The sequence below is a fragment of the Bactrocera dorsalis genome, chromosome 3, assembly GCF_023373825.1.
Source record: "Bactrocera dorsalis isolate Fly_Bdor chromosome 3, ASM2337382v1, whole genome shotgun sequence".
NCBI classification, from domain to species: Eukaryota; Metazoa; Arthropoda; class Insecta; order Diptera; family Tephritidae; genus Bactrocera; species Bactrocera dorsalis.
In genome coordinates this window covers 81,902,870-81,929,575 of record NC_064305.1, presented here as the reverse complement: position 1 = coordinate 81,929,575, position 26,706 = coordinate 81,902,870, and the positions used below count along the sequence as shown (strand labels likewise).

Sequence of the window (26,706 nt, the reverse complement as noted above, 5' to 3'; positions counted from 1 at the left end):
GAAAGCCTTCGAAATCTCTTCGCAATCGATCTTGGGCCAAAAAGCGTTTGCGTCCGATTGCGGCCAAGCGCTGGCCAAACCTCCGCAAAACCCAACTACTTATCTAGTACAAGAACACTAGAGAATACGGGAGAACCGACCCGCTCGCCCGATAGCGGTTCTAGGGCCAGTTTTGCGATTTTTTGAGATTGCGCTATGGCTTGGTACCAATCTCAGTCTTATCACAAAGACACGCGCTGCTATTGGTAGCGAGATTAGGCACTCCTTGACCAACCCTGAACGCACTGTTAATGAGTCTAGTATCGCCGCTCTGATATCTGAGTGAATGGAGGCTTCGAAATCACCGCAACAGTCAGGAAGTCTGAAGCTGGAGTTGATAGAGAGCTCCTGACAGTAAACTCCGTCACCAACCTTTTCTCCAAGCTAAGATCCATTTGTAAAGAAGCTCACTGTCCCTCTTCTTCAACGGTTTCTTCCTACACACAACTCACTCACCGCTATATTGGCAGCGAAAGAGCCACCAGAGTTCCGTTTGGGAACTCAATGATCGAAGTGATCCGGTATGAGATCAAAGTGTGTGAGGATTCTCGAGTGTTCAGACGTGTGTTCTTTTAGGAACCCAGATTTTCTGAGTCTGATAGCAACTTTCGCAGTCAAAGACCTATTGACGATGTCAACCGGCCCTATGTGCAATATGGCGTTAGGTGACATAGTGGGAGTGAACCTTAGTGCACTACACATGCTGATGAACGTCGCCCGCTCTCGAGTTTTCTTGCAAGTTTGGTCTTTTCTATAACCCTCCACCAGTTAAAGACTCCAAACTACTTCGAAATTAAAAAAATTTTGAGAAAAACGTTTTCAAACTCTCTCTCTCTCTATCCTTTTCTCAATCGCTTGATTTCCTTAATTATATTTTAAAAAAGGTTGTTACGAGGAAAGAATAAAAAATTATTTCCACTTTTGTTGAAAAGTGAAAAGAGAGATATTTTCATCCTACCAATTTTACATTCTATCAAGCCGCAAATAGCAGCGATTATTAAAATTATATCACTCGTCGGATCTCCAAACTGGCCAGTGAATCCTAGAGAACATTCCAAGCTTACTTAGAGAGCGTTCCAAGCCTCCTTGGTCCGAGGAAAGAGCATGCAAATTTAAGTGCCTGACCGGGACAGTTCTGGTGAGCAACAGCTCACCCTCTGCTTAATTCAAGTTGCCACATATTCAACACGTAGGTGCTCCTGGGTTGCCATTTCACTTCCGCCGGGTAGTGAGCCTGGAGTTCGGATATTGAGTCATCAAATTGAGATTGTGGTATGACTTTGGTACCCATCATGTAAAAACAGAAAAGTGATGCCCATGAGAGTAATCGCTCAATATCAGTGGTAAAGTTTTCACAACGCACAGCTTAGAAGTTTTCGCTAACTACTCGTACATACATGTAGGCGAACTCATAACTACAATATTACATTAGTATATGTATATTTATGCATACATATAGTAGATACCGCACGTTTATAATTTTCAAATCACATATTTACCGTATGTATCAATGTGATTTCCTGCACAATGTTTGTGAAAGTCAACACCGCAATACTTCAACGGCTCACTGGGTTATACACACTCTCTTAGGTATTATGTACGCACGCCTTGCTCCATTTCTTCGCTTCATCAATAAATACGCAGAGCAAGTGCTTCAAACGACTTGGGGGCCAAATGCATATGAGCGAGCGGATACACATTTATGCCGTTTTGGGGATTTCGATGATTTGAAACAACCTGCCGACCAACCAATCAGCCATACAAACCGTTAAGCGAACTCGGATATACATATGTATGCATGTTTATACTCACGTGTGTTTTTTATAGGTATACATATGTATATGTGTTGCATGTTTTTAGGCGCTTTCTTAGCCATGCACCGGTGACTTGGCAACGTCTGTCAGCGCATAAAAAATTATCAACTTTTTCTTGAGATTCTGTTTTTGTGCCTCGTTGTGGCACGTTTATTTGAATTCACATTTCTCGACTTTTCGACAACTTGACTGGCCGATTTTTTGTGCTCGCTTGCGTTGCACATAAATTTTCAATTCGTTACGTTTAATTTGTGCTGCTATAATGCATTCGACAGCAGCAACAACAACAAGAACAGCAACAACAGCAACAACAGCAGTTTTCTGCGTTTAGATCACGATTTGGAGCGTTCGGAAAGTTCGGTGTTTTGTGCTGAAAGTGGTGGAATATTTATGTATCTCTGTATGTATGTGTAAATATGTATTTATAAAGTTCAAATATTTCTTGATAGCAGTTTTGTATATGCTGCTGGAGTTGTTTTTTTTATTAAAATATTTCCCATTAAACCGCCGTGTGCTTGTTTCCATATTTTCGATTTCGTTTATTTGTTTAAGGGAATATTTCAATTTATATTTTTTTCTTTGTGTATGTAAATGAACCGCTCACTCCTGACACACTGCTGCCATGCACCTTCCCGGCTCGCATTCGCGCGCTCATTATCGTGATTTCTCATTTCCTACCTTCCCTGCTTCGCATTTTCAAAATTCTGTTTGCCGTCTGCTTGGATTTCTGGGAAAATTTTAATTTGACGTGCTGCTGCCGCGCCGTGATTTCCCGCACCGAAAATTCACCAACTGCACACACAATAAGAACAACAACAACAACAACAACAGTAGCAGTGGCAGTAGCCGCACCGTTGCGTCCAATGCAAAGTGGGCGCGTCTGCTGTAACTTTATTCATAAACGCTTAGACGCTTGCTGGCCACCACATATACCCCCCCTTCCGCCAACGTACGAGCATATGCCGCCTGGCGGTTGGCAGCTGTTGACAACAACAATAGCAACAACACCAATATTTGTGTTGTAGTGCTGTTTTGTGCGGCAGCTTGCCAAAATCATTTTAGAGTCAACGCGCTGAGCGCTCCTAAATGGCAGCCATGGCATTTGTCTGCCCATTTTTCTAGTGGCATGCCACTCACCCATTCATTCACCGTCGTTGGCATTTGTATAATGTGCTATAGTACATGCTTTGTTGTTGCTGTTAATTTATTATTATTTTTTTTTTGAAATTTCCCTTTGCTGTCACTACATTATTATTTGTTGTTGTTGTTGTTGCACATTTTTGTGGCACTTTAGCGCGATGAGCAATTATTACGACACCACTAATTGTTCGGCATGTTGTGTCATTTTCAAAGCAATGCTATTTGCAACGTGCACCACATAAGCCAACACTAATTGCATAGCACCAACTGCTGTATGCGGTGGCATAAAATAAATGCAACAACAGTGCAGAACACAACAAATATTGCAACACCCTACATATGCGCTTTGTCTGGCTGCCAGTTTGCCGCTCTTGGCCTCTGCAGTGGCGAATTTGCCACAAAACACACACACACATACATACATATGTATATGCAGCCGAACAAACGGTACTGCATGCAAGCGCATTTGTAATTGCCGCCGCACTTGCATTTGATACATTTTTGTTGCATATTTCTTTGAAACTGCTTAAAAATAGTTTAAGTACGCGCTGTTGCATGCCTCAATCATGCCTCTGTGCATTGATAGCCAACATACTTGTATGTATGTTTGTGGGTGTGTGCGTTTGTTGCCATAGTTGCACGTGTTGTTTGTTTTATTGTTAGTGTTGCGTTTTCATGAAAATATCATTTATTATTTGTGTGTATATATATGTGTGTGTGTGTATTTTACCAGTCGCCTGTTTTACTCTCATTTTACCGCATTATTTTGATAAATCTGAGACCAAGGGGTGCCTCACAGCCAAGAATTGCCCCAAACGACGGCCGCCTTTGCTGTTTGCCGACTTCATTTACAAAGTGCATACATACACACACACATGTATGGGCACATAACACAGCTACTTGCTGGGAGCGCTGGTTGTGCTCTGTGCCGCGCTCTGTGCCGCGCTCTGTGCTGCTGTCAAGTGTGTGTGAAAAGTGTCAGAAACCATAATTAGTCAATTTCGAGTTTGCCACATATGTTTTCTGTTAACGCGCCTTTGTTGTTTTGCTCTGTACTATATGTATGTATATGTACATGTGTATGTGTATTTAAAGCCTTACCTGCTGCTGTCGGCATCTGATTCATATTTAAAAGGCTAGCCAAAGCAATGATTTCATGTTTATTGCATAATAATAATTCAGTTATTATAATTAATTATTATTTGACGGTAAAATTAACACTATCGGCGCTTTGAAATACCGCTGCAATTTAATAGCTACTAAATATATGTATGTATGTACACGACTCTATCATAGCAACAAATAGCAACAAAAAATTATCGTTAAATAAATGCAGATTTCAAGTTTCAAACTATCAGCGGGTTTTAATTTTATTATATTATTTAATGATAAATCGTTTTTAAATAAAACAAGATACATATGTACCAAGACTACGCAAAATGTATGTATGTAGATATTTTGGAGTTTTAACTCTAGATTAGGTGAGGTTAAACTAGTACGCCGATAAGCCACACATAGACCAGTTTCGGTCCTTTGCGATACCAGATGAAGTTCAATTTCTAGGCCCAAGAGAAGTAGTTATTCTTTAGGATGCCTGCGCTTGACGCAAATTTTAGCAGACCCTGCGGCTTCACTATCGATACCTTCTTCTTCTTCTTCTTTACTGGCGTAGACACCGCTTACGCGATTATAGCCGAGTCAACAACAGTCCGATCGATACCTTCTACAGTGTATAATATCTGATCTTTACAGTGTAGTCTTGCCAATACGGGACCAATGCCAATGCTCCAGTGTTCCCTGGTGTCCTGCTCTAAACATTTGCCACATTCTTCTCGATCTGTCAGAATCATTTTGCAGGTGTGTGCCCCACCAGACGGTGACCAGTTAGTATTTTGATAATTTTCCCACAGTCTCTTCTACCAAGTGTCAATAGGAATTTTATGTACATCCGATCTACCGTTCTGCACATGACTTTTGCAGTCTTTCACCCAGGTAGTTCGTTCCATAGTATTTTGATTTTATTTACCATGCTTCTGTCGAGATCTTTGTATAGACAATGCACGGGCTTCCCAATGTTTACCATTCTTGGGAATCTCATCCACTATTTTATTGCTCTCGATGTCTTTGGGGCTTGGAACCTAGTAGAAGGCAAGTTGCTTACTTCTGGCAACATTTCTACTGCAGCCCTGCTTTCCAAGATACTTCTGGCCGATATGTGGTACGCCGGTGCATTAGAGGTCAGCTCCGCTGCTTTCACAATAGGAAAGACCTTGAAATATATGTACTGCAGTGGTCCGGCACCGTAAAAGGTGGCCTTATGCCTAACTCTGGACAGTATCTTCACAAGAAATATTTATTTTCGAAGATATTTCTCACTTTTTTAATATTGGGTTGTCAAAAAAGTCTTGCGGTATTTTTATTGAATTTTATTTTTTTTTATTCTTTTTTTTTCTACTATGCCGGTCTCTTTCGACCAATTCAGCGATTTTATCGCAATTTTCGACGACGGGCCTTGCGGAGCGTGGTGCAATTTCGACCACCTCTACACCAGAACGAAAACGTTGAAACCATCGTTGTGCGGTGGAAATGGAAACTGTATCGGGTCCATAAACTGCACAAATTTTATTGGCGGCTAGAGATGCATTTTTGCCTTTATCGTAGTAGTACGGTAAAATATACCGTATTTTCTCTTTATTTTGCTCTATGTTTGCGACGCTATAACTCACGAACGACTTAAAAGAAACGACAATCAATCAAACACGTGTTAGCGCGTGAAATGAAGTTTCCAGAAAGGTATAGCATGACCCGATGCAACCAATAAAACTAGAACTACGCGTTTTCAACGCCAACTAGCGAAAATACCGCAAGACTTTTTTGACAACCCAATATTTTCATCAGTTTAAGATGTCGAAAGTCGTCCAGAATGAAGTAAGACTTCAACGATCTCTCGACCTCTTTGATGGCTTTTTACTACTCGTAGGCTTGTGTTTTTGATAAAGCTGAATCACCATAAGAGTCTCAACATTATCTGAGCCCTTTTAAAATTGCGAAACACGGCACACAAGACTGTTAGGAATCACTTCAGTAAGGTTGGATATAAAAGGAAGCTCGATGTATGGGTTCCACATGAGTTAGCGCATAAAACCTCATGGTTCGAATGAAGTGCTTATTTCATCTACAAATATGTATGTAGCAGTTTAATCGTAACAAAATCGATTAATTTCTGAGGCGATTGGGTTTTGGTGATGAAAAGTGGGTCACTTAAGTTAGGTGAGAATGAAGCGTGGTCAGCTAATTTAAACGGTAGCCAATGCAGGCTAAAGGAAGTGATGTGTATTTTCTGGAATTGACAGGTAATTATATATTATGAGCTACTCGCCTGCGGCCAAACTCGCAATTCGGACATGTGTTGTCAACAAGTGGTTCCCTGTTTGGATTTTGACATGCAGTGCTTGTTAGCTGTTCCTTTCTCTGAAGGGAAGACTACAGTTATAGCTGATAGAGTATTATATATAAGTATAATACTTAAAGATTAATACAACATAAACTCATATTCTTAGGTACCCGCTATATATATATTTTTGACTTTGTTCACTTTCGACAATAAATTTGTATGCAAAAAATTTTGCATTTTTAAGTTCCAATACCTTTTATAAGACTTTCCAACTTCTTATCTGCAATAAGTTCATGCGCCTGAAAGTAGGCAACAATGCAATTTTATTTTACGAAATACACACATTTTTACCGTTTTTCAGTTACATTAAAATAATTTCTTAATAAGACGCTAAATTCTACTACTTTGGGCTGGCCTAAACCTAAAACTACAATTGTTTAGCTCTGCAAACTAAAACGTAAACTCTTGAAGCGCCGCTGTAATTTTTTGTCAAAAACTTAGCAACTGTGAACTAAAATGAAACACATTAATTCAAAACAGTCACAGTTATATGAACACAAGCTATTATTTTTGCGAAAATTTGCAGCTGTTTTCATTCCGGTAACGCAAATGACATATAAATAGATGATTATGCTAACCGAAATTATGTAAATTCACTTATTGATGTTTATGGCTTAATTAACTCAATAAGGAAAAATGTAAATGCATAATAAATAAATATGCAAATAATGTATATGTTTATTTTAATTATACATATGTAACAATAGTAGTAATAATAAAACCACTACAATGTTTAATGCAATACAATGCAAATGAGGCACAGTAGCTAAAAAACTTTAAATGAGCAAAAATACCGTGCAAGAAATTGAGACCGAAATTGAAATTGAGAAATTGAAAATAATGGGTGAAAGTAAATACAATTGAAAGTAAATAACTCGAATCAGCATATTTGAAAAAAAAACTCTGCCAGTTAGAGAAACTTCGAGTTTTGGAACGATAATGGTATGAAATTTGACTTCTCTTGCCAATTGAAGAATTCAAGTTATGGAGAACTTCGAGTTATAGAAGTTCGAGTTATGGATGTTCAACTGTTAATTTATATTTCACTAATGTATGACACCCATTAGTGAAATATAAAATAAAGGATGATTAAAGTAATTTTCAAACTATTCATACTAAAATTTGTCCATATGAGATAATGAAGCAATGATATTTTTTTACAATTTAGAAAAATAGGCATTTTTTAATATAAAAAATATATACATATTTCTTTTATTTACACTAACTCCTCTTTAAACCTCTACTTAAATCAAATACGAATTCCAATAAGCTTCAATTAAAGAAAATATATTTTAAACAGCAACCCTACAGGGCCTTGCATCATTATAAAGTGTGCTAACAATTCGCAAAGTGATTAAGCATATTTACTGATGCAACACATTTATAAATATTACAAAATTATTATTGACACATTTAGTATTTGTATAGAGCATAACCACACTCACACATATAAAAAAATGCCTGCATACACATACAGCGGCTTAAATGTTTATTTAATAGGAATAATTATGTATGTGTGCGGCTCGCCTTGGCATTTTATGCAAATGTGTCTCATCAATTTACATAGAATATCATTTGCAGGATAATAGTATCATAATATTTATTTTATATGATGTCAGTGTAAACAAGAGCGCAAAACAAAATTAATTAAAAGTTGATAAACAAAAGTCAGCACAACAAATTGATGAATGCAAATGACAAATGGTTAACGCAGTCAAAGAGCACTATAGTTATACCATACAATTGTAGGCAAATACATGCATATATATGTACATATATATTTATACATATGGATATGTATATAAATGTATAAACATTTGAATTGATGATTAAAAAGTGAATAATTTTCTACCGCACTTTAAATTGTCAATCGCACGGTTACATAAACGCGCTCTGTTCGTTAAGCGAATTGGTTTTCAATACTTATTTTCTTTTTTTCAAAAAAAACATTAAAAAATGGTTAAAATTAAATTTGCAATTAATTGCATACATTTTTTCTTACAAGCTGCTTAAATCTTTAAGAATAATATTGATCAAGTATCATATTCAAGACCAGTGAATCAATCACAGTGGATCGATACTTACAATTACTAGAAATTCGTTGGTATATGGGAAAAACTATCCAGAGCAAAATACTTGAAATCTCACTCAAGTGATATTGAGGCATACGAAGAGACAGATGATCAGTGTCTAAAGTTTTTCGTAGAAGCTTTGTTTTGAAACTTTTTATAGTTTCCAGGGGATATACATATACATATGTGTGCATAATAAAACTTGCTAAGTTCGTAACAAATCACTGCTCTTTAAAAAATCCTCAACGATACCATATTCTTACTAATTTTAGTAACTTTTACTGGCATAGCTCACATGAAAGACCACCTTATATTAAGCATCTAACAAATATCATTAGATATTGCAACGTAAACTTCCATTCTAATCTATTCTACAATTTTGTAAAAAGACTTTCAAGCATATGGTAAAGAAGCATGTGGCCATTGGTAGTATCAGATAAAAAAAAAAATTTGAAATTTTTTGAGAAAATATTAGGCTTTTTGTAAAGTTGTGATCACAATATCTCGAGAGCGCAGTGGAAATTGGACTGTCGGAAGTTAGAAAGTAATAAAACGAGGTGTTATAAAGTAGTCTGCTTTAATCAATAAAGTTAGTTCTATATTCTATTCTTTTTAACATACAATTTAATCACCCTATTTGGAAAACTTTATATTCTTCAAAAACCAAAATTTCATTGACTTTCCATCAATATACGCAGTGTTGGAAGAACTTTACCTTTATCAAATTTTTACGATTTTAGCAATCTCACCAGCCCCACTGTCTTTAAAGTATGTATGTATGTATAAAATATTGTATGAACTTTTTCTAAAGATTCGGTAGGCTATCGCCTACTAGATTCAAAATTTTTCATAATTTATTGACAAACAACAAAACTTTAATTACTTTTTTTATTTATCAACATTTTTTCCCGATTCTAGAAGGGACGATAACCATTCACGTACTTTTAAAGAATAAATTGGGTTTTTATGTTCCAAACTTGAGAAATCGTGTCCGAAACATTTACCGTAGTGTGAAGAGTGAGAGAAGGAGTGAAAGAAAGACCCGGTCAAGTATCTTACAAGTATATGAGACACAAAAACATTTAGGTTAGGTTAATCTGGTAGGCCAATAAGACACGCATAGATCAATTTGGTCCTTGTCCATACCAGATGGAGTTCACCTGCTAAGCCCTAGAGGAGTAGCCCCATCTTGCGGGCGTGTGTCGCCACCAGACAGTGGTCGATTAGTATTCCGATCATATCCTTACAGTCTCTTCTATCGAGTGCCAATTGGAATTTTGTGTACTTCCGATCTACTGTTCGGCACATGACTTTTACAGTTTCGCACCCTGGTCGGTTTTGATTTTCTTTACCATGCTTTTGTCGAGATCGTCGTATGGACATTGCACGGGTTTCCCAGGGTTGATCACGTTTTCGGATGTAAGACGTATACCACTCTTGGCAATCTGTCCACTATTTCATTGCTATCGACGCCTTTGTGACCTGGCACCCCGTAGAAGTGAAGTTGTTTACTTCTGGCAACACTTTTCACTGCTGCCCAGCTTCCCAAGACACTTCTGACTGACATACGATACGAGGTTACTGGCTTGATTGCTGCTTGGCAGTCTACGTAGATGTTTACTCTGGAATAGCCTGCAGTTGCATTAGAGGCCAGCTTCGTGGTTTTCGCAGTAGCAAAGACCTCAGCTTGAAATATACTGCAGTGACCCGGCAACTTAAAAGGTTGCCTTATGCCTAATTCTGGAGATTATATTCCCGCATCAATAAAAATCTAAGTAAATATTCGAAAATATGTATGCACGTAGTATGTATGTTCTTAGACTAGTCTAACTTTTATAACTTCACTTTTGTCACCTTTCTTGTTCAGTAAGAAATCGGCTAAATAAGCGAGATGCCGCAAAACCATTGCGTGTTAAGGTAACATAAATTGTTAGCGCAGCAAAAGTGGCGCGAATAACAGCGTCAGTTGGAAAATCACCGTCTTCTTCATTACCCGTTTTTTCGGCTACCAATATCCTATAAAATTTAGATGTCAGTTTTAATTGGCAACTCGCTGCCATAGTCACAGCCGCGTCTGGCGCACGAAAACGCGGTGGCACGCCATTAGCAGTAGCAAGGAAAACTATTACAACTCTAATTTGTGGCATAAATGTAGAGATTTTTTATAAACAAAGCAACCTAAGTGCAGGAATAATTAACTTTTTATTTTTATAACATTTTTATGACTGCTTCTATGAGCATAAAACTCTGCTAAAGTAAACAAAATGCAACAAGCAACAGTTAATAGCCGCTATGTGTGTGTATATGAGATTGTGTTTATGTATGCGTCAGTGCGGTTTGTATATAGTACGGTGGTGACGAGTGAAGGAGTAATAAAGTGTGGCAATGAAAGTTGAGTGAGTTTCGGCTTTGGTGAAAAGCGACTTTGATGAGAATTCTCCTTAATTGCAATGCACAATACGCAATAATACCGTGCCACAAATAGAATGCATGCGGCAAACGTTAGTATAAGAAGCAGAGAGATGAAGAAAAAAAAAACGAAATTGGAAATTAAACGGAGGACTAAACAAATTAAACAGGAAGTGAATGATTTGAATGATGACTGGAAATTGAAGGCAAATAGCAAAGAGTTGAGGCAATCAATTTTTATTTCTTATACATCCTACCTTGCCACATTTCGAATTAACGAGTTGAAATGAATTTGTGGCTGGCAACAGACGCTGTAGTACAGGTACAGCTCTTACGCAGCATTAACACATACACTTGCACATAAACAAGCACACACAGACATACACATCAACAAACACACACAGACATTTTTATTGACAAATTTCCATTTGAACAACAAAAGCGGCAAAAGCTACAGCAATCATCAATGGCAGCAGGTACAATCGAAATGGAAATTCACGTTGTTGCTGTTGTTGCAACACGCTGCGCTTGCTGCATGCGTTGCAAGGCAAATAAATCAATGCAATGGGACAGCATACGGCAGTTCAGTTGCCACGACTACATGCGACTAAATAGTTTAATAGGCAACAACAAGCGATAAAGCGCTGGCAGCAACAACAACAAAAAATATATACAAATAAAATGGAAATAAAAGACAGTGCCACCCGTTGCAGTGGCATCAATCGACGTCGCCGCAACAGTAACAGTACTCAATGCTGTTTGTGCTAGCGAATTTGTTTATCGAGCAACTTTTGTGTGTGTGCTGCTGTGTTGGTGTGCGTGAGTGCAGTAGACAACTGCAATTTGTTGTCGAATAAATGCAACAAATGCTGCATTGCTGCGAGCTAGCATTGTTGCTGCTGCTGCATTTGTTGCATGCATGATTGCACACATAGTATTTATATATGTAGATGTGTGTGTGTTAATGCAAATAAAACAGTTTGGTAGGAAATTTGTTTGCCTTCTTCTGTATGTGTGTACGTGCTTATGCTCGTACTTTTCAAATTTGTTTACTTTTCACAACTATCAAAAGCACGCACACACACACACATACATGCAGACATAGTTATATATTTGAACTCTTTCTTTACAACCCGTTCAGCACTCTGGCCACCTTTATGCCATCACGATATACAAATATTTTTACATACTACCATTTTGGTAGAAAAGTTTTTAGTGCCTCTCGGTTGTTTGCTGACGAGACAGTTGACCTGATAGTCTGCAAGCTGCAGATATCTCTATATATAAGAGTATATGTATGTATATACTATTAGCAGCAGCTGATCTGTCCGTTTACACTCTTCCGTGTACTTAAAGCAAATCATTAATTGAAATTTGTTGTTTGTTGTTTATTATGTGCCATCCCGTCACTGCGCCTGCGTTTATGCTATAGTAACCCTTCAAAAAATAAAAATTTCTGGCTAAAGTTATTCCTACAGGCTAACATATTAGGATTTATATATCAATGCGTTCATATTTATTTATTTTTTTGTTTTTGCTGTAAGTATTTCATTTAAAATGAAAAAAAAAGAAATCCTTAATTTTTCTCAATTTCCTCTAGCTTCACGGCTTTGAAATTCAGAATATAACCAAAATTATGTGCCATACCATTTTAGAGGCAAACAAATAGCTTAATTCTCTCTCAAGGATCATAAAAATAGTTATAAGAATCATTTATAATTTTCTAACAGGAATAGTACCAGGCCTCATTAGGGAGAAACTCGTAAAATCCCGATTAAAAAATTATCTGGTGGACCTATCGTTGAAAAAGTCGATGAAATTATGGAAAAGACACACCAGGACTGTCACATAAACAACCATGACATCGCTAAGGAACTTAACATTCATCATCATTCAGTTTTGAACTATTTAAAAAGGCTGGCTACAAAAAGAAGCTCGATGTTTGGGTACCACATATAAAAAATGAATAGGACCAAATTAACATCTACGATTCTTTGTTGAAACGAAATAAAATTGAACTATTTCTGAAGCGAATGGTAACAGGAGACGAAAAGTAGATCAAATGCGACAATAATATACGAAAAAATCCTGGTCCAAGTTCGGTAAAGCTCAATAAATAGTCGCAAAGCCAGGATTGACGCCTTGAAAGATTCTGGGTGTTTGGTGGGATTGGAAAGGAATCATTCACTATGACCTGCTCCAGCTTATTCGAACGATTGGTTCCACATTCAACCACTGATTTCAATCTTATCAAGCAAGCAATCGAAAAAACGACCAGAACTGATCAACAGAAAGGACTTCGTCTTCCATTAGGACAACGCTAGACCACACACATCTTTGATGACTCAGCAAAAACTGGGAGAGCTTAGCTGGGAAGTTTGGATGCATCCACCGCATGGCCCTGACCTTGCATCAGCGGACTACCATTTGTTTCGGTCAATGCAGAACTCTTTAAAAGGAGTAAAGTTGGCTTGAACAAAAGCCTGTGAAAATTATTTGTCGCGGTTTTTCGCCGAGAAAACAGAAATGTGTTACTCTGATGGAATAATGTCTCTGATGGAAACCTGGCAAAAAGTGGTCGGCAAAAATGGTACAAATTTGGTTCATTATAAAACCATATAGATATAAAAATAAATATAAAATAATAAATTGAAGTTTGATTAGAAATACCAAAAGACTTTTCCGACTACCCAATATTATCATAACTCCAAAAATATCCCAAAAATACCCAGCCAACTACTGGATACACTTTGCCGAAATCTTTCTTATATGAAAATATTATGACGAATATTTCAAATTTTTAATTGCATGGAACTCGCTACTTCCAGGAAGACCACCTAATTTTTTCAATTAGAAAATTTTACTTTAAAATTCTCCAATTACACACTTCACTTCCGCCCAGCAACTTTAGGCGTTCGTCAATGTCTTCTCACCTGTGCACCTGTACAATGTTTGTGTTGCTAATGCATTTATTTTATTACACCCTTCCAAAAGCAAGCCTTCATGCATATACACATACAATTTTAGTGTACTTGCATGTAACTTTTATTTGCTTGGTTTATTTGTTTTACAAAAATTATAGCCCAGCACTTAAGTTGAGGTGAAGTAAAGAAAAAAACACACGCCACAGCCACAGCAGTTGATATGGCTTTCATTTATAACTTTCCTAGAAAAACAAAAGAAATGCAGTTTTACGGTGAATGCCAGCTTGTTTTTGTTTTTGTGTTTGATGGTTAGGTTTCAAACTGAGTGTTTCCAATAATTGTTTAATTTGCAGCATTTCTCTTGAACTTGCAAACTAAACATACAGTTAACATGTTATGGAAATTGAATTTGTATGTTTGTAAATATTCATACATATTTTTGGATTTCCTTATGAGTTTTGTGTTATGGTTTCGAAAAGTTCTTTATACACTTGCAAACAGATTCTGATGTTTAGGTTTTCGAAAGGTAAATACAACTAATGGATATTAGTTGTCTTGCGGTTGTTAAAAAAGCTTATTTACAATCTCTAATAACCAACTTCCTGGTAGGTTATCGAACAAATATGCCTTATGCACTTATTTATTAAAGGTGAACTTCAAGAATTCATCATAGCATGAAGAGAACGGGAAAGAGATAGAGGTTAGAAAACATAAATTATTTCTTGAGTAGGTTATATTTACGACTAACTGACCGGTCAAAATCAAGTTCTTGTGATGTAGAACTTCTTCATTTGTCAAAATATGTATCTCCTAAAAATTTTCCTCAGATTAATTCCCAACGCAACGTTAAAATCTTTGAACATATTTTTCAGAATTGTGTATAAAAACTTTTTTATCTGACAAATAATACTGACGAAATTTGGCAAGTAATATTTATATTTATGATATTTTGTTCAGATGCCAGTAGTAAGAATATATCCGTTTTAAAAACTGAAAGATCAAAAACAAAATACAAAAAATTAGACTTCCAAGAAATTTCAGATTACTCGCTTCTAGGTTTAAAACCAATTGACCGGATGCAAATGCTAAATCGAGAGTTTATAATCCGTCCTTAAGCAAAAAATCAAAAAAAAATATTGCTTCCAATAAAGCCTTCCTTTTCCATAGTGAAAAAACAAAATGATTCCTGTAATTACAGCGAAATTGTCGGGAACACAAAAAGCAGCAGTTTTCAACTACGAAAAAGTGATGAAAAACAAAAGTACAAATCACAAAAACTCAAACAAAGCTTAATTGACAACACTCCTACAACCAACATATGTATGTATGTACATATATGTCGATATGTCCAACCAAACATAGGCACTAATACCCGCAACGATATACCTTTCTATCAAAATCACATACATTAGGGTGATTCAAAAAAAAAAATTTTTGTTTTTTTTTATTGGTACTCGGAAAAATGGGTTCCTAGACACCTCTAAGAAATCCTCTCCAAATATGAGTTTTTAATTGTAACGGGAAGGTCCTCCGCCTAACGGTTTTCTATTTTTTCTTATTATCAGATAGAAAAATTTATATCTCGCTTCCAACTACTTTAAAAAATATCGTGTTAATTAGGTTTTGTAGGAAATTGAATGCTCTAAAATATGGTCTCTTATGATTTTTTCGTAAACCCAACCGTTTAAAAGATATTAACGGTTGAAATTTGACTATTTTTGGAAAAATTCTTTATTTCTTATTAATTTTATAACTCAATGAAAAAAAATTATTATGAATAGGTTTTTGGAGAGGATTTCTTAGAGGTGTCTAGGAACCTGTTTTTCACAGAACCAAACGAAAAAAAATAATTTTTTTTTTGATCCACCCTAATATGCATTGATGTTTGACGATGAATATCTCGTAAACGCTTAACTTAATCGAAAAATCACAGTAGACCATTTTTATAGAGCAGTAAATTTCCTACAAAACTATGTGTTTCATCATTCATAATAATTTTTTTTCATTGAGTTATAAAATTAATAAGAAATAAAGAATTTTTCCAAAAATAGTCAAATTTCAACCGTTAATATCTTTTAAACGGTTGGGTTTACGAAAAAATCATAAGAGACCATATTTTAGAGCATTCAATTTCCTACAAAACCTAATTAACAAGATATTTTTTTAAGTAGTTGGAAGCGAGATATAAATTTTTCTATCTGATAATAAGAAAAAATAGAAAACCGTTAGGCGGAGGACCTTCCCGTTACAATTAAAAACTCATATTTGGAGAGGATTTCTTAGAGGTGTCTAGGAACCCATTTTTCCGAGTACCAATAAAAAAAAACAAAAAATTTTTTTTTTGAATCACCCTAACATACATACATATGTATGTATGTACTTCTCATTTCGGTGCTCTTCAGATATTGCTTTTCATACAATTATTTTCCAGCAAAGAAAGCAACAAAAGTTGTATGAAATTTTTCAATTACAATCACACAATTACTCAGTTCTGCAAGTTTATTAAAAACACGTCCAAAACAACAGCGCAAGCATGAAAAAACCCTTTCATGTACATACGGTAACGGTAAATATGTGTAGAGGAAAAAAATTGTAGTTTGTATGTGAATAGTGAGCTGTTTACGTACCAATTTATTTAGCAAGTTTTGCGCTTTCCAGGTCCTTTCGTATGAGTAGACACTGATGAATGAGATGAGCATCAATTAAGCGTTGGAGAGCGTTTTTTATGCAAAAACATATCGTTGATACAAGGTTTTTTTTAGTTTAATTTATTTCGTGTATATGCATGTGGTGCATCTGTTTTTGGCTTAAAATTTTTTAGTGTATGAAATTATTTTATTTTATTTTACTGTACATTACGAAAACTAATTTTATTGAATTTTACTTTATTTCTTTCATGCAATTTAATTTGATATTTTATTATTTAATTATTCTTAATTAAATTTAATTTATTAAAAGTTAAAGTATTTAAATTTTAATGATTATATAATAGTTTTAATTTTAGTTTTCAATTTGCTTTTTTAATTATATTAAATTTAATTCATTAGAAATTTAATAGTTTAATTTTTGTTAATTTTAATTTTAATTTTGAATTTTATTTTTTTTTTTTATTTAATTTATTTTAATTAAATTTTGTATTGTTTAGTTTAATTAAAATTTGTTTTATAATTCTTTTTAATTTCTTTTAATTTTATTATTAAATATAGATATATTTAATTGTATTTATTTTTATTTAGTTATTTTTTTTTTGTTATTCAGTTTAATTCAAATTTATTTTATAATTTTTTCAAATTTTTTTTAACGCTAATATTAATTATAGTGTTAATTTTAATTTTAAATTTATTTTAATATGATTTATTTTTATTCAATTGTATTTATTTAAATTTTAATAAAATTTAATTCATTATAAATTACATAATTTAAATTTTATTAATTATAGTTTTAATTTTAATATTGAGTTTTATTTTAAATAATAATTTTATTTTATTTTAATTAAATTTTGTACTTTTTAGTTTAATTAAAATTTATTTTATAATTTTTCTTTTAATTTCCGTTAATATTATTATTAAATAAACATTTTATTTTAATTTTAAATTTAATTTAATCATATCATTAAATTGAAATAATTTTACAGATTTTATTTAATTTTTGAAATTTATTTTAATTAATTTTTTGTTATTTAATTTAATTATTTTTTTTTTATATTAAATAATTTAATTTATATTTAATGTAAATTTTTTTTGTTATTATATTTTTTATGATTTTTTTTCTAGTCGAAGTACCGATTTTTCTTCAATTTCAACCGCTAATCACTACTTCCACGAAATTTTCAACCCTTTTCTTGCCATACATATTTTTATACCAACACATATGCATACATATGTATATGTAAAACATATTCTCACACGCAAAATCATAATGTATCCGCCTTTAACTGCCACACTTTGCATGTTGCAATGTAATTTGCATGCCACAAACATTTTTTAGCACTTATTTCCGCACACGCAGTGACGTGCGCTAATTGAAATTTTCTTCACTAATTTTCGTAAATAATTACAAGCATGTCTTACAGTTTTAAATATTGCTTGTTATTGTTGTAAAAGTACACAGTACTCATTCTTATGCCTTTCACTGCTGTAATTGTGCAACATGCTTACGCACACACGCGCGCTCACCAACTCACGGCATGCGCTCACCAACTTGGCTCGAAGTAATTATGTGACGGCAGCCAAAGTAAAAATTATATCACGCGTCAACATGCAACACGCTGACGCCAAAGTGGCAAGTCAGCTATAAGGAAAAAAAATCGTAATGCAAGTTATTTGTTTCTTTTATTAATTTTTATGCACCCAGTTTGCACTTTATTAAATTTAATTATCATTGTGCAATGGCTGTGGCAAGCTTGGTGTGGCGTCATGTTTTTTATTTTATATTTTTTATTATTATTTATATAAACCTGTTTTAGTTTCCTATTAGGTTAGTCACTTATTTGCGGCATGCCTTTTTTGTGCTACGCGATTGCAACGTGTGCGCATGGTGCAAACTTTGCCACTTTCCACAAACTTGCAACATTGTACGGGGCATGAGTTAGATAAGCGACATGCAGAGGTGAGTAAAACATTTGACGCATAACGGCTTGGTACCTCAGTGCCTTGAATTAACGGAAATGGGTAAAAAATTGATTGCAGAAAAAAGTGAAAAAGGTAGGGCAATAGGAAGTTTACTGGGCTGATATAACTTTTTGGCGGAAAGCATGAGTAACTGGTATTTAATAGGAACGCGTCACGAAGCTCATGCTTGTGTCTTAGCAATATTTTATGTCAATGGAGAGAATGTGTCATAAAAGCAAAAGTTGGCCTAAAGGTTGTATGTACACTATGGTTATGGGTTCCTATGGATGTCATATTAGTGGTGACTCGAAAGTAAATTTATTCATTACAATTAAAATAGGTTTTATCCAGCAGTTAGAATCTATTCCAAAAATTCTGAAATTTTCTGGTATAACTCGCTAGATACCCAAGAAATAATGTATATTGAAAATAAGAACTTATGACGAAATAGCTGACAGTTTTTGGGTAAATTTTATTACTTATTATAATATGATTCAAATATGATATTCAGATGCAACTGATTTCATAAAATCTCAATTATAGTACAATCCCAATTAGTCTGTCTGATGCCTGATGTATTCGAAATTAGTACTCTTTGAGTAAATACTCGTACTCTCATATTTTAAGAGGATTTTTTGATACTTGGTAATGCCTGCGATTCATGATTTCGGTTAATCCGTATTTTTCTTGGTTGTTGGTGAAAGCATTTTCAGAACTTGTATCTCTTTTTTAATTTCCGTAAAATTTTCTTTGCTTTTTCTGACAAAAAAAAGGAGAGAAACATATTCTCCAAGACATTTTGGCTCAAATACATAAAGAACAAAGATAGTACATATCTTAAGTTCGTAGATTGACATTTCTTGACAAGGGATGTTACCCTTGTCTATAATAAATCTAAAACCGATCAATGGCCTTGAAATTTTAGCGGGTTGCTTGTTTGATTTTTGGTTGTGATATAAGATAGGATATAATGGTTTTTATTTTACGAATGTTTAACAGTTCTAATCCTTGAGAAGTTTCGAAACATCTCAACAAATTTGAAAGTATATAAAATTCTTTCATGCTATATCCTATAATACTTCTGACCAAAACATACGCTGGCTGTAAACTATTACTTTTTCAAATATGTATGTTTGAGATATACTCATCAATTTTTTTTGAAACAGATTAAAAACTAAGCACTGATTAGAGTATTGAGGTCTTTAAGACCTGTTTAGTTCTACTTTTGGGGCTGTAAAGACTGTGTGAAAGGTCCCGAGGCTTTTTTGCTTTGGGTCCTCAATCTGATTCTGATCATGAAAGTTCGAAACGAATTTATAAGGCATCTCCAATGATTATTATCTTATGAAATAGATTAGGAGGTTAGCAGTAATTAGGGAGTCTTTAGCATTTTAGGCCGTGTTTAGTCCTACTTTTTGTTCGGTAAAGACTGTGTGAAAGGTCCCTTTAGCTTTTTTACTTTGGGTCCACAATTATTCTGAGTCCTAATCATAACTGTTCGAATCTAATTTACAAGACATTCCCATCACGTCTTTGCTTTTGATTAGGAACTTAGCAATAATTAGGGAGTCTTTGGCATTTTAAGACGCGTTAAGTTCCTTTTACTTTTAAATATTATGTGAAAGAGACCCCTGAGACTTTTCTACATTGGGTCCACAATCTGATTCAAGTATAGTACATCGAGTACTTTCTTTTGAATTAGATAAAGAAATTAGCATTGATTAGGGCTTGTTGAGCATTTAAGGACGTGTCTAGTTCTATTTTTGCCCTGTAGAGGTTATGTGAAAGGCCCCAAGTCTGTTTTACATTGAGTCCACAATCAAATTTCGAGTCCGAATCATGGAAAATTTAAACTAATTTTTGTGTTTATCTAATTTCAGAGTTTTAACATTCGTTTTGCCTTTTATGAGAAAATAGGTTCTAAGTCTATACATTGTGGAGAAAAATAGTTCTGAATCGAAATCTAAGAAACTAAGGTCTCATTCGTCTAAAAACAAGCTCCATCACACATCCATCAACCATATTTGCTGTCCATTTATTATTAATATTAACTAGTCTAGCAGAAAAGAAATGAAATTACTACACATGCAGAATTATTTTTTAGCGAACATAAAACCGCTTTGTTGTGACATTTTTTTCGCAGAACTTTTGCAGCAATTAAATTTATGCCAGTGAAAGGGCGCTTATGCATCGCTTCACTCCCTTTTGTCAGCGTCACTTTAATAAGGGGTATATGCAGTGGGTGGTGGTGTTGAGGGCGGCGAAGAGGTGTATCGAGTTTGCTGTGTCATTATTGTTGTGGCGTTTGTTATTGCTGTGGCTTTGACTGTTGTTGTTGAGTGTTTTGTAATTAATTGAATTTAAATGAAATACAACAATGCAAACACCACGTATATGTGGCAGCTGCATATATGTGTATGTACATGCATTTATAGCTAGTTAATGTTGCAAGCAAGTGTGAGGTGGACCAGTATAAAAACAAAAAATGGCGAACAACATCAGCGGTTTTGATTTTTTTCGTTGAAACTACAAGTAAGTACAACTTTTATATTGCCTGTTTTTATCGGCATGTTGCAACAAAAAAATATGTGAAAAAATAAATTGTCGTGCAACACTGTTTTTAAATATCTTGTGCATGTTGCAATATCCCTTTTATTATGTATGTATATTTTTTTTGTTGTATTATTGCTTCATTTTACTTTATCCTCGACGCTTGCCACACAAATGCTACGCTTTGATTTCATTTTTTCTCGCTTCCAGTGAAAGCCATCGCAATGTAGCTGTGTGTGTGTGTATGTCTATATTTATATACATGTGTATACACATATATAATTAATCCTTTATGCATTACGCTTACTGTCTGCTTGCCATGGCTGTCTGTCTATCAGCTGGCTGCAAGTGTGTGCGTTTTTTGTTCGTGCGTATGCCTTTGTTTGAACGTGTGCTGCAACATGCGGCAACCGTTGCAACATTACCAGCGCTGAAAATCCTTTTTTGCCACCACCAAAATAAACGGTTAGATCAGCGTGAAAGGGGTGGCCGCAGAAGCTTCTCAGAATTCAATGCCACCGCGCTGAGGACTAGCTGTGCTCGAGCATTTGACGGTGCGCCTGTGTTTATTTGTGTGTTTTTCCGCTTGCGGCATGCTGCATGCGGCTGCAAATACAACGCGCCGAAAGTTGATCCTTGCTAATTTTCGGTGATTATTTTAATTTCTACAATTTGTTGCTGTGATGTGCTTTATGACGGACTTTCGAGGCTTGCAACAACGCTGATGTGAACCTTTTATTTTATTTTATTGCTTTTTATTTGCTGTTTTATTGCATTTACCGTTATTTCACGTGGAAAACTTCAATGTTATGATTTTTATTTTATTATTATTATTTTTTTTTTATTTTTTATTTTATTTTTTTATTATTGATTTTTTTTATATTTATATTGACGACATTTTATTTTACTATTTTAATTTTTACCTTTTAAGCACTTACAACATTTTACCAATTTGTCGTAACTTAATCATTCTTATTTACGCTTTGCAACACGGTATTCTTAAAGGCTCTGCTGTCCCTGTTGCAACAGCCAGAGTGCCTTCGCTATCGAATTGCAAGCGTTTCGCTCTTTACAAAATAATTAATTTAATTGTAGGCGAGCATTGCCTTACACACACATACCCACATCCAAATGCATATATGTACATGGACTTATGCTTGGGTTAAGTATTGGTCACGCGATAAGCGCCTCAAATGACGCTGCACAGCGGCACTGCTTGTTGCGGATCATCGACTGATGCAGCCGCCACCACATGTAATTACGCAGCGAGTGAAAGCGTAAGCAACGCAACGCTCCGATGGCAGTCAATGGTCAGAAGGATGCATAACGTTTATTGCCCGAAGTCGACAAACTGCAGCCAGAAACACATACACACATACATATGTGGTATTTTTGTTGCAACAATACCCGTTGGCTAATTAGTGCAATATTACAGACAGTGCAATAGGTTGCACTTGCCACACGTACAAAAACTTACTCACTTACAAAACGCAACACAATCATTTGTACACACATATTACTAACCCTGTCTGCGTATGTATGTGTGTGTGAGTATTTGTCGCAAGTGTGAACGATTTGCGGATTGCACTCGGCGCGCACAAATTAAATGCACACTTTTAATTAATTAATCTTGTTCGACAACGCGTCTGGCATATCGTAAGCTCGGCAGCTTAAACATTTTTCCTGTCTGCCAGCACACACACTCAGTCACACAAATAGAAATTCACACGCGCCAAAAAAAATTTTAAACGTACAGCAATAGTAATTAGCACTTTTTACGCCTCGCGTTTCGTTGCAATCGCGCGTCTAAATCAATTGATATATTAAGTTTGCACAAATTGACTGTTTGCACAAGTCGGCAGTTTGCGCAAACCTCTAAACTGCACTTATAAAAAAATGCAGCTTTTTACCTTAAAAGAACGGCACCAACACCTTCCACTGCTTATTATTGTTGTTGTTGTTTGAGTATATTAATTTTATTATTTTTCTTTTCTTTTAAGCAATAACTTGCTCACACACTTTTTCACTTCCTATGCATTTATTTACATTTCCTTTTCCCTACTCGTGTATTCAAATGAACGTACGCTTTCGACTTTTTCATCCGCTACCGAGATCCGTACGAGCGCTCTGTTTGTAAACAACTGATTCGTTGACTGCATGGCATCGCCAATGCCAGCCATCCAGTCAGCCAGCCTTTAGTGGCAAACACAGGCACACAGTCACCACCGGTTCTGGTTCTGTTGTTGTTTGATGTTGCTGGTAGTGGTGAATTTCTCGTTGCGCTGCGCATGTGTGCGTATTTGTTTAAATTTTCGTTTGTGCGTTTGTGTTGCTTTGTTGCTGCAGTTGGTGAAATGATAGCCAGACTTTGTTTACATTTGCTTTGCTTTGCTTTGATGTTTGATTTTGCTTTATTTGCATTTTTGTTTACTTTTACTTATTTGTTTTTGTAGGAACATTTCTTTCTGTTTGCGCTGCAACATGTTGCTGGCAACCTTGTTTCGTATCTTTGATATAAATGTTGATTGTGAAACAAGTTGTATGAACTTGCGAGGTGAAGTAGTGTACAATTTGCTTTTTAGGACATATTCTGGGGTTTTCTTACTATACAATATATTTTGAGACTCTTTAAGAAACATGTTTATGAATTATTGCTTCCAATAAAAGACTTCCGTTAAATCTTGTGTCAGTCAAATATTTTGTATTTGTTGTTTGAAGGTTTCATTCTTTACCATAATCCTGTTGAAAAATCTATTCTCATCGCTTCTAATGCGGACTAAGAGTCTAAGAGCACATTTCCCCTCAACCTAACTGTCAAATAATTGCTAATTTTCCTCTTTTTCCGCACTTTTTATTCTTAACGTTTTTGCCCTCCAAAATTTTCTCTCATTTACAATTCAATAATTGGATCAAAGAATAAATAATATTTAATATTTATAAGTTTGACGTTGAGCAATACCAAAAGTTGCGTAAGGATTGGAAGGGACCTCTCCCCAACGTTCGATACCAAGTGAGTTTTCAGACTAAATAAAGAATGCACAATATTTTATAAGAGAGTACAGCTGCTGGCGTCAACATCCGCTCTGCTTTCTCCAGTCTGGATAAGGAAGTGAGGCAAATGGGTCGGGTAGTGAACGAGGGCAAGACCTGTCAGCAAACAAACGGCGTCACACTCGCGACTTGACTCCCAGTCACTGTTGACAACGTCCGGTGTGTTTATCGTGGGTACCTGCTGACGACAGCTTACTCCACGGTGCTCTAAAGCACAGCGGATCAAATCAATGCGTTGATTAGCGACCATCTTGGTCGGGTTCGAGGCCCATCTGAATGTCATAACTTCGAAATCGTAAATAATATCGTCTATCCTGGAACCAGTATTAACTGCAACAACAACACCAGCTTCGAAATCCAACGAAAGAAGTAAAGTCCTCTCTCGACGAATAAAGACCACACTCTACAAGTCACTCATCATCCCCGTCTTGCTATATGGTGCAAAGGTATGGATGAAGACAACATGTGATGCGTCGGCGTTATGAGTTCTCGAGAGAATGGTTCTGCGGAAGATTTAAGGTCCTTTCGATGAAACGATGAGCTGTATACGAGGACATTGACATAGTTCAGCGAATTAAAAGACAGCGGCCGTGGTGGCTAGGCCATGTCGGCTAGGTCATGTCGTCCGAATGGACAAAATCACTTCAGCTCTGAAAATATTGGATACGGTACCCGTCGGGAAAAGCAGTAGAAGAGGAAGACCTTCCCTACGTTGAAAGACCAGATGAAGAAGAAACTGGCTTCGCTTGGGATCTGCAATTGGCACCAAGCAACGAAATGGAAGAACGCCTGACGCGCTGTCATAGTTTTGGTTCCTTGCCACTCTCTGCAAACTTGAAAATCACTTATCGGAGGGAAATTTGTGTTGGATGAGGGGGTGATCACCACCACACAGGCCTACTTCATTTCTTGTTGTTGTAATACTTATACTCAAACATATAACGAAACATAGAACTAACATACGACTACATGTTGCTGCAATAAGTTGCACGTACTGAAATTCACCACACTGTTAAATAACATTGCTATGTTCATCTATATTTATGTTAAACACATTAACATGCAAAGATATAGCAGATATGCTAACAACAACATAGCATAACAAAAACGTCAAATGGAACAGCAACAACAATGAATGTAGCATAAGCGTGCAGCATGCAACCACAGCGCATCAGTTGACGGTGCAACATAGCCGAAAGCATTTCGACACATATGCTTCTTAGCAGCCAACCTGAGCGAAGGATAGGCGAGCGAACTAAACACTGCACCACTTTAGACACACAAACACACGTATATGACACATTCATACGAGTGTCACTTATACATACCTACAAGTGTATTTGTGCATGCCTGCATTGTGTTTCTATGCAACTCGGCAGCACTTCATTGCTGGTTAACTGGCTGTTTTGGTTTGTTAGCTGGTCAGTTGGTTGGTTAGTTGAACGTTCACTTGGTTAGTTGGCTGATTGGTTGCGGCCTACTCGACCAGCATAGCCAGCACCGTGAGCGCAGTCCGCCGAGCCAGCCATTGCACACAGCTGTTTGCGAGTCAATTGTTGCCGCCGGTGTGTGCTGAACGCCAAAATAGTCTACTGCTACACTACTCTCTATATGAAGTGTCAGTATGTGTGTGTGTGTGTATGTGGTCTGTTTGTTGCGCTGTCCTCAGACGTTCGAATTGTCGGTCGGCTGGTCGAGACGGCACGCCATCCATCAGCTGGACCACAAATGTGCATTCACAGAGCCAAAGGAGCAAATAAAAATGAGGAGCGGAGAAAGAAAAAAAAACAACAACAACATCAAAACAGGTAGCAATCAATTTCATTGCACTCGGGCATTTGATGGCTCAAACGGCCGGCCACCGAGCAGCTTGTGTTGCTGTGTGGCTGTTTTTGTTGTACTTTTTCAAGTTTTTGTTTTATGTGCTTTTGATTTGCTTATGTCTACAGGGAGTTCCGCATGGAGCTCAGCCAACACACGTTCTACACATCTCCTCTACCTGTGCAACCCACTCGCACACACACACATCGGATCGGCTGCATAGGATATGAGCGTAGAAATTTGGATGTTACGAGCCTGCAGTCGTAGCAGTTATCTTATTAACATTGGACAGGTTTTTTGCCTTTACGCTTGTCATATTCCCAGGCGGCATTTAGCAGTTGGCATTCGGCGCTAGGCACTCGGCGCTTCACCGCTCGTTATGACCTTAGAATTGTTGTGTGTGTTTGCCTTAAGGCCTTGGTCAATGGACTAATATATTTTCATTCTTTTGTTTTGTGCTTGATTTGTTTCATTTCATTTCACTTCCAAATGTTAATGCCTCAACTTGTGATCAACCGAAACGAGAGCTCAGAGCTCTCCGTATAACAGGTAAAGACAATTGGACATACATTTACATACACATATATGGAAAAAATACAATAGCTCTAACAACAAATAATGACTACTTAAGTGTATGAGCATCCACTGCATGCAAGTGTGGTAGTTGTTGAAGATATCGGGTTCAGTCGCAGCCTCCACGCTGGCGTTGATGTCGGCTTTCACACCTTTGATGTTTGATGATCGCCACTCTGATGATCTTGCCTTACTGTTGCTGCCATAAACACTCGGCGGTTCGAAATGGCTTTTCTCTGACATATTAGG

At 36.0% G+C, this 26,706-nt stretch overlaps 1 protein-coding gene across 1 annotated transcript in view; it reads right to left on the bottom strand.

Moving 5' to 3' along the window:
• The window catches only part of LOC105226202 (protein Wnt-5), a 240,607-nt gene extending 217,424 nt beyond the window's left edge, over positions 1–23,183 (bottom strand). The window contains exon 1 of the mRNA XM_049450738.1: positions 22,923–23,183. The gene's annotated coding sequence lies outside the window, so the exon portion shown is untranslated. The remainder of the gene's footprint in view (positions 1–22,922) is intronic.
• Positions 23,184–26,706: the final 3,523 nt, after the last annotated feature.